The sequence below is a fragment of the Suricata suricatta genome, chromosome 4 (assembly GCF_006229205.1).
Source record: "Suricata suricatta isolate VVHF042 chromosome 4, meerkat_22Aug2017_6uvM2_HiC, whole genome shotgun sequence".
Lineage (NCBI taxonomy): Eukaryota > Metazoa > Chordata > Mammalia > Carnivora > Herpestidae > Suricata > Suricata suricatta.
In genome coordinates, this window is record NC_043703.1 from 85419452 (window position 1) to 85432712 (window position 13261).

Consider the following 13261-nt stretch of genomic DNA (forward strand, 5'->3'; position numbering starts at 1 on the left):
CGCCCCCGCTGCCTGGAACTGCCGGGCGCGGCTCCCGCTCAGGCTCCGGCTCCGACGCAGCGGGCGGAACGGAGGGGCGGGCCTGGCTCGGGCGGGAGAGAGCTGGGCGGGTGCCCGGCTTCCTACCCCGGGAAGCCGGGGGCGTCGCCTTGCCCCGTTCCTCCCCGGGGCCCTGGGCTCCCGCATCATGGAGGGGCAGCGACCGTGGTCCCACCCGAAGTGACTTGGGACGACTCACCTGGCCAGCCCCCAACTGCAGGGGCCCTGGGCGTGATTAGTTCAGCTAATGCAGCTGGAGACTTTCAGGTCCCAGACAAACCCACTTTCCAGCCCAAGAGACCAGATCAGCCGCTGGAGCCTGAGGCCAGGCCCCTGCTCTCACACTGGCTGTGGAAACTCACGAGTCACCAACTTCTTGGTACCTCCGTTTCCTCTTCAGCGAAAAGGAATCATGGAGTGGTTGGCGAGATTACATAAATTAATACCGTAAACCAGCGCCAGGCACAGGGTTGACCCAGGAGTCACTCGCTACTTGTTACTGTTTTGTGCCCCGATGAAAAAGCGGCTTATCGGCGGCATGGCCTTGACACCAGACTTCTTGGCCTGACCAGGTATTCTTTTAAGCTTAATACCCACTTACTCCCATCCACTCATTTTGCACATGAGAACTGGTACCCACAGAAATGCAGTGAATGGCCAGGGTCAGGCCTTGGTGCGGGGAGGGAAAGACGCTGGGGTGTCAGCATAACCTGGCTTGGGCTCCAAACCCAATAGCCGGTTTGGAAGCTGCTCTTCCCTTTCACAAACTCTGTACCTCCAGCCAGTGCCTGGCCCCTGACTTGTTTGGAGGACCTAATGAGCCATCCTCCTCCAAGGAGGCATTGGGTAAATGATGATTGCATCCTTCCTGACAGAACACACATACACACCCCCTTCCTGTATCCCTTCCAGGCTGGGCAGGTGCTTGTTTCCCTAACCCATCGCTTTATATCTCTGTCAGAAACCCAAGAATTGAGAAGAACCCTGGCCTCCACTGGCCCAGATAATTCTGGGCCTGAGGAAAGCATACAGAAACCAACAGCAATATCTCATCAACCCTAACACTGACTTGTGGCCTGGTATGATGATGAGGTCTCATTTTTTTTTTTAAATTTTATCTGGTTCCAGCACTTGTATTTGGTTCCTCTTTCTCCAAGGAACAGGCTTAACTCCGGGCTAGTGACATGGTATTATGAGAATTCATCATGGGTACCTGGGTGGCTCAGCAGCTGGGGTCATAATCCCACAGGTTCATGAGATTGAGCCCCACATGGGGCTCTGTGCTGGCAGCACTGAGCCTGCTTGGGATTCTCTCTCTCCCTCTCTCTGTCCCTCCCCTGCTCACTTGCTGCCTCTCTCTCTCTCAAAATAAATAAATAAACTTAAAAAAATAGCTTAAAAAAAGAATCCACCAGATATCCCCATCTCTTTAGTGCTCCTTTTCAGAGTGGTGGTTCTCAAAACCTTGATTATACATCAGAATCATCAAGAGAGGTTTGGACCACTGATGCCCAGATCAGTCACATGAAAATCTCTGGGGCTGAGGCCCAAATGTCAGTATTATTAAAGCTCCCAGGTGATTCCAAAGTGCAGCCAGGGGTGGAGACAACTGTTCCCCCGAGCCTCCATCCAGATGTCCTTACGGTGAGCCCTCCACCCGAAGCTGCTTCAGCACATGCGTCCCAGGGGCAGTTAATGAAAGCTGGAATGAGCAGGCCGGGCTCAGTGCCGCAGAGCTGGGATTACCAGTGAGCGCAAACCTAGCTCACCATTCATTTAGGGAAGGTTTTTAAACAGTTTACAGGGAGGAAATAAAACTGGTCTGTAGAATAGTGTTGACATTAAAATTAAATTAAATTAAATTTAAAATCACATTATAACTAAAATTAAATTTAAATTAATAAAATTAAATGTAATTAAATTTTAAAATTAGCATTAAAATTACTCTTTTCCTTGTTTTTTTTTTTTCCTTTATATTCTGATGCCTCTCACCCACCCTTACCCCAAACATCCTGCTAGACACTTGGGCCCCTAGAGCTGGACAGAACACACACACACCCCTTATTGTGAGGATGGGATTTGAAAACCTGCCCTTCTTACCTTTAACCACTGTCGTCTCTGGCACTTTGAATTTATCTCCCCCCTCACTCAGCCGTGCTGACCAGGTTCTCGAACCCTTCCTTCCCTTTGTTTCCTTTCCTAGCGGGTTCGTGCATCCACATGTCTTGCTTCATCCCTGGGTTGAAAGCTCACAATGTGGAGATTGTCGCCCTGGACGCTCTGGTCTCAGCACCCCACAAATGCTCGGAATGCGAGTGTGTGCTTCGCTCTAAGACACACGCCTCCGTGAAGATGATGACAGATGTGTGGTTCACAAAAACTTATGAGAAACGGAAATAACATCCAGAGTCTGGATGGCACCTTCTGGAGAGTGTCTCCCTCACTACTACCCATCACTGAGACTCCTGTCATCTGGAAGCCTGGACCGTTTGCCACGGCCAGACCACCTTTCTTAAAAGAGACCATATCCTCTGAGGATTTTCAGTGTATGCCCCTCCTATCAAGCTGCTCAAACTGTGGGACCATCTTTGAGAAGAGATCTACTAATGCACAAGGAATAGAGTCCTGGAAACCACTCATGTCATAGCAAAGCCCTGTGTCCAGGATGGTCTATACCAAGGGACATCTGTGACAGTGGAACTCCCTGGGCCTGAGGACACACTGTTTCACAAATGGTTACACAACACTCCTAGAGTGTTCAGAGTCCCCAGACCCTCAAAGGGAGATGCCAAGGGGTAAGAAGACGGATACTGAGCGCCCCTTACAGCTGGGGACACCAGGGCAAGCGTGATCCCAGCTGGGGTCTGTAAGCCCAGAGGATGACCTATGGACAGAACTCCAGTTAGTGTCCACCAGGACCAAGGGGGTTCAGAAAGGGAAGTTATTCCAAACAGAGGAGGCTGACTCTCACACCAGTGGAGACTAAGCCACTCTGAACTGGCAAGCTTTTTATTCTGGCACTCGAGACAGCAATGAGGATCCATGAACAAAGTTGACTTCGGTTGTGGAAAATAAAATGACATCTATGCACACAGGGCCTCTGTGATTCTTGCTACGCCTGTTTTTGTTATTTATAGAACTGCCAGTAACTGCTCACAGAACCACAGTGCTCCTTGAGATAGGTTTGAAAACCACTGTCCTACATGGACTTCCTTCTACAGCCTAGTTTTTCGTTCCTTTCGCACAGTTTCCATCTCCTGACCTCCAAATGACCACATTTTCAATCTGTGTCTCATACCTCCCATTACTGCCACTCGTCCATTTTCATTGGCTCAGGACTGTCCCTTTTCCTAAGCAGTTCTTTGTGAGCTTCTCTGATCATCTTGCTGTTCAGATTCCTCCGACTTTGCAAGACCTTTACCAATCAGAAAGCCACATGTGACCCAGAGATGATAGTTGATGAGAAACTGTAAAATATTATAAAATTGCCAACAGCAATAAACTATTTCTCAACTTCCTTTCTAAGACAAGGACAAAAAGACGAATATGGCAGGCACCCTGGCCAACTTTTCTTCTAATTGCAGCTTTAATCTTGCTCAGTGAAAGCAACGGAGAGGCGCCTTGGTGGCTCAGTCAATTAAGTGTCTGACTTCAGCTCAAGTCATGATCTCACCACATGAATTCAAGCCCCCTCATCAGGCTCTATGCTGACAGCTCAGAGCCTAAAGCCTTCTTCGGATTCTATGTCTCCCTCTCTCTCTATCTCTCTCTCTCTCTCTCTCTCTCTCTCTGTCTCTCTCTGCCCCTCTCCCACTCACACTCTGTCTTCTTCTCTCAAAAATAAATAAACATTAAAATAAAATTCATTTAAAAAAAGAGCAACTGAGTGCAAGTGGCTCCTTCCACCTGGTGTTTTTCCATGCTAACAAACCAGCACAGAAGTTCCAGAGACCGGTAGATGGGGTGGCTTCCAAGAACTGCTGCACCTAGTGGAACCTGACTTGTGGCCTCTTTCTCTCCTATGCCAACTCTTTATTCGATCATTGATTGAATACATGAAACTCAAAGCACGAGTAGCCAAGCCAGCCATCACCACCCAAAAGGCAGCCATTACCAGCTTCCCACATCATCCAAGAAGGGCTGGCTTTTCAAAATAATGCTTATTATTTATTCGGAGAGAAAAAATAGAGAGCAAGGAGGGGAGGAGCAGATAAAGAGGGAGACAGAAATCCCAAGCAGGCTCTGTGCTCTTAGTGCAGAGCCCTTACTGGGGGACTTCAACTCACAAACTGGGAGATCTTGACCTGAGCCTCCCAGGTGCCTCCAAGAAGGGCCTTTTGAAACCTTTGTCCTCAGTTATGTAAAAGACACATAACAAAAGCACGGTCTTCCTTAATCTCATCTTTAAACATAACGAAAGACCTGCCTGCCTTAAATGCTTTTCCTATGAGGTCCCACCATCTTTGGTTCTCCAAAAGTTTCTATAATCTGTCATTTTCTCTCTTCCATAAGCACCTTCCAAAATCCAGAGTTCATGTTGCAGCCTTTCAACCTTTGATCCTTTCTAAACGCTACTCAAGTTTATCTTCTCTAAATGGTTTCCTTTTAATATTATCACTGTAGTAGATTAAAGATGGCTGCAAATTCTTCTCTTCTCCAATTAAGAAGTGAAGTCTAATTCCTCTCCGTTGAATCTGGGCTGGTCTCGCTGGCTTACTCAATCAATCTCAATCAGTAGAATAAGGTGGAATTGACTTTCTGAGACTTCTGAGGCCAGATCATCAAAAACCTTTCAACTTCTTCTTAGGCTTCTTGAAACACTCACTCTTGGTCCCCAAAACTGCCAGATAAGACGTGTTATTATCCTGAGACTGCCATGCTATTAGAAATTCTAAACCACATGGAGGCCACGTGGAGGTACTCCAGTCCACAACCCCAGCAGACAGCCAGAACCAGCTCTCCACGGAGAGCACCATTTTGGATGTTAAGCCAGCCAACCCTGGCCAGCTGCTAGCCAACTACATCCACAGGAGAGTCCCCAACAGAAAACCACTCAGTGGAGTCCCATCAATCCCAGAATAATAAGAGATAATAATACATTGTTGTTCTAAGTCATTGAGTCTGGGACACAGTAATGGATAGAAGAGGCAATGACCCAACTCAGAAGTGTGTCACAACTTGCCATTACCCTGGCCTGTACCATACAGAATGCAAGGTCTCTTCGAATTAAAATGACACCTAACCTCCCTTCTCCTGTATCACCTCTGACCACTGTCCAGTTATAGACTTTCTGAAGATTATTATTATGACAATCTCACCAGCAAATAAAGGGAAAAGGAGAATTATGGGATAGTGAAATAGGTTTAGCTTTAAACATACTATTTTGAGTCAAAGAAGTAGCTATTACCTTGTACTTTTCAGCAAGTGCTAACTGCAAGAATAATTTAGTTTCTAGTGTTGTCATTTTTTTTAGTTTATTTATTAATTTTTGAGAGAGAGAGAATCCCAAGCAAGCTCCAGGCTGTCGGCACTGAGCCTGTTCCAGGGCTTAAACTCACAAACCATGAGATCAGGACCTGAACCGAAATCAAGAATCAGACGTTTAACTGACTGAGCCACCCAGGTGCCCCTCTAGTGTTGTTATTTGATGGTTTTCCAAGAAATAGTGCAACCATCAAAGTAAGCCTCTAAAGACAAAGATACTTAGAAAAGTAAAGAGCAAGCCACTACCTCTGATAAGAGAAGCAGAAGAGAAATCTGGCCAGACTCAGGAGTACCATATTTGTTGGATCACTCTGCTAATTTCCAAAGACTATGTTAACACCTGTTCCATTCTTTTGTCATAAAATCAGCAGCAGAATATTTATTTCTTTTCAATTTAAAAAAAAAAGACAATGTTTAAAAGACAATTATGTTAGCACTGTAAAATCTTACCACACTACATTTTTGTCATTCCTTTTCGTCCTTCTCTAAGAAAAAGTCATTTACAGTACTTTGCCCTGGTGCTTTGACATACTGTGTGCTTGTCAAGGAACTTGGTGGCTTCCCAATCTGGATGTGAAAATAATGACACAGAGAAAGAATCTCAGAGAAGGTGCCCAAGGAGAAGAGAGGTAGGTGACACCTCGAGCCCAGGCTTTCCTAAGAGCATGAGGAACGAGTCCCTGTGCATAAGATTTTGAATGCAGAGGAAAGCCCTATGTGTCCTTGAAAGAGAGTTTTTACCCCATGCTGTCCAGGAAAAAGGAGAGGAAATCAGGAGTAAAACACAGTACTTAGAAAGTATTGAGCCCTTTCTCTACTTTCCCTGCTCTCTGTGTGGAAGAAGTGAGGTAGGTCCCTGGAGGACACAGAGAACACCAGCAACTGGGAAAGACTCTGAAATGGTATCTACAGAGAGAGAAACCCAAGCCAGGCATGGCAGGGAGCAGAGACCACGGACAAGAACAGTGCCCAGGACGCTGTGGGCTCATGGGTAGAGCAGCGCCTGTCATTGCTACCACCTTGCACGCTGATCTCATACATCTTCTTTCTGATGGATCCTTAAGTTTTTCATATTATTCATATGAAAATGATATCAATAATATTGATATGATATCACTGATTATAAAGGATATTGCTTTTTAAAAATTCCCTTTTTTAAGTGATCACTACACCCAACTTGGGGCTCAAACTCACAACCCCAAGATCAAGAGTCACACACTCCACGGACTGAGCCAGCCAAGTACCTCAAGGGTATTGCTTTTAAATTTCAATTCCTGACTGTTCATTACTAGTATATAGAAATGCAACCAATTTTTGTATATTGACCTTGTGATCACAAAATTCACTTATGAATTCTAGTAGATTTTATTGATTTCATAAGATTTTCTATGTAAACCCCCATGTAGTCTGCAAATAGTTTTACTTCTTCTCTTACAATCTGGATGACTCTTATTTTTTTTTCTTGACTTTTTACACCAGCTAGATCCTTTAGTACCATGCAGAAAAGAGGTGAGGAAAGTAGACTTTCTTGTCTTGTTCCTAATCTTAGAGGAAAGCTTTCAGTCTATGACGTTAGCTGTAGGTCTTTCACAGATGCCCTTTATCAAGTTGAGGAAGCGCACTTCTACTCCTAATTTTCTGAGAATTTTTATCAGGAATAGATGTGGGATTTTTGTCGTATGCCTTTTTTGCATCTTTTGAGATGATCATATGGTTTTTCTTTTTTGGTTTTATTAATATGATGAATTGCATTTATCAGCTTTCCATTGCTAAGCCAACATAGAATTCCTGGCATAAAGCATTGTTGACCATGATGTATTAGTGTTTTTATACATTGTTGGAATGGACTTACTAGTATTTTGTTTAGAATTTGTATGTCTTTCTTCATGAGGAATATCGGTCTATAGTTTTTTCTTGTAATATCTTACCTGGTTTTGATATCCAAGTAGTGCTAACCTCAAAAAGTTGGGGAGAACTCGAGAGTTGGGAAATATGTATTCCTCTTCAATTTTCTGGAAATTCTGTGCAGAATTGATACTATTTCTTCCTTAAGTGTTTGGTAGAATTCACCAGGAAAGTTATTTAGACCTAGAGTTTTCTTTGTGGGAAGATTTTCAATACAAATTCAATTTCCTTAATAGACAGAAGGCTATTCAAGTCACCTATTTCTTCTTGAATGAGGTTGGTAGTTTGTATCTTTGAAAGAAATTATCCAGTTCATTTAAGTGTCAATGTTTTTCACATAATTTTGATTCCTAATATTCTGTCATTATCCTTTTAATATTTGTAGTGTCGTGCAGTGATATTACCTAAGCCCTGATATTGATATTTCTGTCTTCTCCCATTATTCTTGATAATGCTGGCCAGAATGTTATCAATTCACTGCTCTCCTCAAAGCATCAGCTTTCAGTGTCATTAATTTCTCTAGTATATTTCTGTTTTCTATGTAATTGTTTTCTGCTTTGATCTTCATTACTTCTTATCTTCTGCTTGTTTTGGGTGTAATTTTTTTTTCTTTTTCTAGTTATAGTGGAAGCTGAGGTCATGGATTTAACACTTTTCTGCCTTTTTAAATAGGCATTTCATGCTGAAAATTTCTCCATAAGTGATATATATCATTCCACATGTAAGAACCTGACTTAAAAATAGAAGTATCCTATGATCCAGCAATTCCACTTCTTGATACTTATCTGAAGAATATGAAAACACTGATTTGGAAAGGCACATGCACCCCTATGTTCATTGCAGCATTATTTACAAGAGCCAAGATGTGGAAGCAGCCCAAGTGTCCATCAATAGATGAATGGATAGATGAATGGGTAAAGAAGATGTGGTATATACACACAATGGATTGTTACCCAGTCATAAAAATGAATACAATCCTGTCATTTGTAGCAATATGGATGGATCTAGAGGATATTATGCTAAGTGAAATAAGTCAAAGACAAATACTATATGATTTCACTTATATGTGGAATCTAAAAAACAAAACGAAATGGAAAGACTCACAGATGTGGAAAACAGACTGGTGGTTGTCAGAGTGGTGTAGAGTGAGGGGACGGGCAAAACAGGTGAAGAGAACTAAGAGGTACAAACTTCTCAGTTATAAAATAAGTCGTGGGGATTAAAAGCACAACATAGGGAACATAATCGATAATATTAGAATAACCTTGTACGGCGAGAGAAGGTAAAGGTGATTCTGTCTTGATGTATAAAATCATCACACTATGTTGTACATCTTTAACTATATGGTATTGTATATCCATTATAATTCAATTTAAAGAAAAGAAACTTACAATACTATAGTTCCATCTTTTCCTGCCTGGCTTTTGTGCTATGTGGGTCATTCATTTTACTTTTATGTATGTTAAAAACCTCACACTGCACTATCACCAATTCTGTTTGAACAGTTCATTTTCTTTTAAAGAAATTTATTGCATAATTTCATTGCCATTTCAAGGGCTCTTCATTCCTCTTGATAGCTCTGGATCTCTATCTATCATCATTTTCCTTCCTCCTGAAGGATTACCTTTAAATTTTTTAATGTTTTTTATTTATTTTTGAGAGACAGCACAAGCAGGGGAGGGTCAGAGAGAGAGGGAGATACAGAATCCAAAGCAGGCTCCAGGCTCTGAGCTGTCAGCACAGAGCCCGACGCGGGGCTCGAACCCACGAAATGTGAGATCATGACCTAAGCCGAAGCCAGATGCTTATCCAACTGAGCCACCCAGGCGCTCCAGGATTACCTTTAATATTTGGTAGTGTAGATCTGCCAGTAATGAATTCAGGGTTTGTATGTTTGAAACAGTTTAATTTTGCCTTTGTTTTTGGATAATATTTTCATTGTATATAGAATTCGAGGTTGACTGCACGTTCTTCCAGAAGTGTAGAGACAATGCTTTAAAGCCTTTTGGCTTAAGTTGTTTATGTGAGAAATCTGTCATCTTGTCATCCTTCTTCCTCTGTGTGTTCTTTCACTGACTGCTTTTAAGATTTTATTCTTTACCACTGGTTTTAAGCAATGTGATTATCAAAGAACATAATGTATTTTTTTCTGTTTCTCGGGGTTCATTGAACTCCTTGGATCAATGGGCTTGTAATTTTCGTCAAATTTGGAAAAGTTCTGGCCATTGTTTTCAAATATTTCTTCTGTGACCTCCTCCTTCCTTCTGGGGACTTTGATTATATGCGCATTTGGCTGCTTGAGATTACCCTACAGTTCACTGATGCTCTGTTCTTTTGTTTATTTGTCTATCTCATCTGTTTCATTTTTATAGTTTCTACTGTTGTGTCTTCAAATTCATTACTCTATTCTGCATCATCTAATCTGATGTGAATCTCATGTAGTATATTTTGATCTCAGACATTGCAGTTTTCATCTCTAGAAGTTAGAGATGGGCCTTTTTTCCTTTACTTAACATCTTCCACTCCTCTACTTACTGCTTTGAGTATATGGAATATAGTTATAATAACTGTTTGAATGTCTTGGTCTGTGTTGCTTTTTAGTTGATCTTGACCGATTGATTTTTCTCCTCCTTACTTTTCTACTTCTTTGCATTGCACAGTGATTTCTTATTAGATGCCAACATTGTGAAGTTTAACTTGCTGGATGCTTGGTATGTTTGAGTTCAAGGACGCATTGTAGCTCTCGGAAGTGCCTCTATTATTTCGGGTGTTGCCCTTATGATTCATTAGCAGGGCCATGGCAGCATTCAGTGTGGGGCTTGTTTCACCCCACTGCTCAAACACAATCCTGGTTCTCTATCAAATGCCTATAAGTTATGAAGTTTCCATTCTGACTGTTGGGAACAGAAATTATGCCTGGCCTTGCTGTCTGCTACTTCATCTAATCCTGTAGGTGGTTCATTTCCGGCCTCGGCCTCAGGTAGTTCCCTCACACATGGGCTGACCCATAGTCTGCTGAATTCTCAAGGGGGAGCCCCTGCAGACTTGACATTCTTCCTCATTGAGGCTTTCTCCTCTCTGGCATCTGTTCTTGTGAACTACAGCCACCTGGGTCTCCCTTGACCCTCAGCTCCATCTCAATTCAATAAGTTTGCTGAGCTCTGCCTGGACCTCCCTTCCCCATGGAAATGGCTGGACCCCCTTCCATAGCCTGGGAGCTCTCTCATGTCAATAAGTGGGAGCAATCATAGGGCTCACCTCATTTTTCTTCCTGTCTCTCAGGGGTCCCTGTTCTTCAATGGCTGATGTCCAGTATTTTAAATGCCCTGGTTTCATGTATTTTATACAGCTCTTTAGTTGTCTGTTGTGAGAAAGTAAATCCAGACTCTACTAGTCAATCTTGGCTGGCAGAAGAATTTGGCTACACAGTTTCCAGCACTCATAAATATGACAGTTGGCCAGGAACATGTCTAAAATTCTTTACACATCTCAGTATTTTTTCCTTTTAATTTTGTTTGGAAGAGTTTTTGAAAGATTTCTAAAACATAACACAGAATTAATAAATGTTAGCCAAAACTGAGACTTTTGAGGAAGGAAGGAAATTGTGAATGATGTCAGATAAAGGGCAGTCTGGCAACCACTGGGTCCCAGAGGCATAGAGACAACGATTGTGCCATGGGGAGAAGAGAGGAAAGAATAGTGAAGGGAGGAGAGAGGGAAGGAAGGAAAAGAAAGAAGGAGGAAAGAAGACATATAGAGTCCAAAGAACCTAATTATCTATCCCCAGGGTTGCGAAACCCAAGAATTTTAAAGGACTATTAGAGTTTGTGACTGGTTGAATACAGGCATCAGGAGGGAGAAGTTGAGAGGAATTCTATGAAGGCTCCAATAAATTGCTAAAGAGAAGAAATAGTTTACACTAGTGGCTCTCAAATTTCTCTGAGATCCTTTTTAGAGGTCCACAGGGTCAAAACTATTTTAATAATAATTCAAAGATGGTATTATATGTTCTTCATACACATTCTCTCACAAGCACACAGTGGAGTGTCCAGAAGCTGCATGATGTGTATCTCAAAGATTAGAAGCAGATCTGAGAATTCATCTGTCCTCTGTTGAACCAAATATTCAAGATATTTCCAGAAAAATGTAAAACAATGCAACTTTTCCCATTTGTTTTTAAATTATATATATATATATATAACGAATTATACCTGCTGTATTAGGTTATTGTGAGAACTGAAAAAGTTAATATGTAAAGAGCATTTAAACATTGTCTAATACATAGTCAATAATAGAGATGATTGTTATTTGGCATACACTAATTATATTTGGGTAAATTATTCAGGATCTATGAACCTAAGAAATAGGTATAAAAATAACTGCCTGGGGTGCCTGGGTGCCTCACTTGGTTAAGCACCCAGTTCTTGATATTGCTCAGGTCATGATCTTATGGTCGTCAGATCGAGCCCCACATCAGGCTCTTCACTGACAGTGTGGAGCCAGCTTGGGATTCTCTCTCTCTCTCTCTCTCTCTCTCTCTCTCTCTCTCTAAAAAGAAATGAACATACAAAAAGGAAAAAATAACTGTCCAGTTATATCAAAGAGTTAATGAGAAAGTCACAGATAATGAATGTACCAGACAGTATTTTAACTCAATAATATGCAAATAAGTAAATACAGAAATTTTATTTGGCATAAGTGCCCAATTTGATGTCAGTTTTGAATAAGGAGTTTTCTGGCAAAGAGGAGATCATATTTCTGGCTAAAAGAGTATATACTTTTCACCACAGCTGATAAATTCCTCATTCCAAAAATACTAAACAAAACCACATTTAAAAAGCTGAATATTTCTGCACAAACTCTCAAGTCTAAAGTAATCAAGTGTGAAATGTAAAATAACTTGGACTCTGTGTGATCGAACAATACATTTTGTCAATATTGTGAGGAACTGTCAGGGACTGAAATTTAAACAATCCTCAGGGATAATGAAGGACTTAAAACAAACAAAAGGTCACTTTGCAACCAGAAGTTTCTCAACGTTCCTTACGTAAGCTCAGAAATTCAATTTTTGCCATGCCAAATTTGTTCTGTTGCTCTTCATTTTTCATTGTTAAAAAGTTTTACCAAAACTTGAATCATTTCCTGTCTTGACAACCTCAATATCTTTTTCCCGTTCTTTCTACACTACTAAACTCCAAATCACTATTGCCAAATAAATTCCTTCCTCATACCAAATAGTATCTCAGGCCATTGGATGTCACATGAACACGAGCACACACAAGAGCATGCACACACACCCCTACAGTATCTGAAATCCCTACCAGTGCCTCGTAGCACGTTTCATATCTAACTCATTATCTCTATTACTTTGTGATCCTGTTTCTTGACCAGCTATGCATACCAGAATGTAAGTACCCTGAGGGTAGGGTTTTGGTGCGTTTTTTCACTGTTGAACTAGAAGAAAGTCTAGAAGAAAGTCTGACATGTGGTAGGTTCATTTTCAATTATTTATTGAATGAATGAATGAATGAATGAATGAATGACTTAACTCTGAATGTTGAAGGTCCTTATACTTGATTTCAGTATTCCTGATCCTTTCCATTTAACAACATTTATCTTCTTTGCCCCACCTCTTTCACAACTGGTTATAGTTTTCTCAGCTATCTTTGTTTTGTCTCATCAAGCACTAGCCATGAATATGTAGGTTGTTGGCATAAAGACAACTTTCTAAGGGTAGGTGGGGAGCTGACTCAACCAATAGGACTTCACAATATGGAGACCTGAAGCTAAGTGTTTGTCACCCTTGATGAAGTGAGGGTTCTAAACATAGGAA

The 13261-nt window shown here is 41.6% G+C and overlaps 1 protein-coding gene and 1 long non-coding RNA gene across 5 annotated transcripts in view; one reads left to right on the top strand and one right to left on the bottom strand.

The window, feature by feature from the left end:
* Positions 1-13261, bottom strand: part of IL1R1 (interleukin 1 receptor type 1) — a 70383-nt gene that overhangs the window by 40666 nt on the left and 16456 nt on the right. Inside the window, exon 1 of one of the 4 annotated variants that reach the window (XM_029937120.1) lies at positions 239-378. The exons of the other annotated variants lie outside the window; for them this stretch is intronic. The gene's annotated coding sequence lies outside the window, so the exon portion shown is untranslated. Of the gene's footprint in view, positions 1-238; positions 379-13261 lie in introns of those variants that run through there. 4 annotated transcript variants of the gene reach the window in all.
* On the top strand, positions 87-3131 carry LOC115289716. Its single transcript, XR_003907773.1, has 2 exons — positions 87-611; positions 2243-3131. It is a non-coding gene; the product is annotated as an uncharacterized LOC115289716 (long non-coding RNA).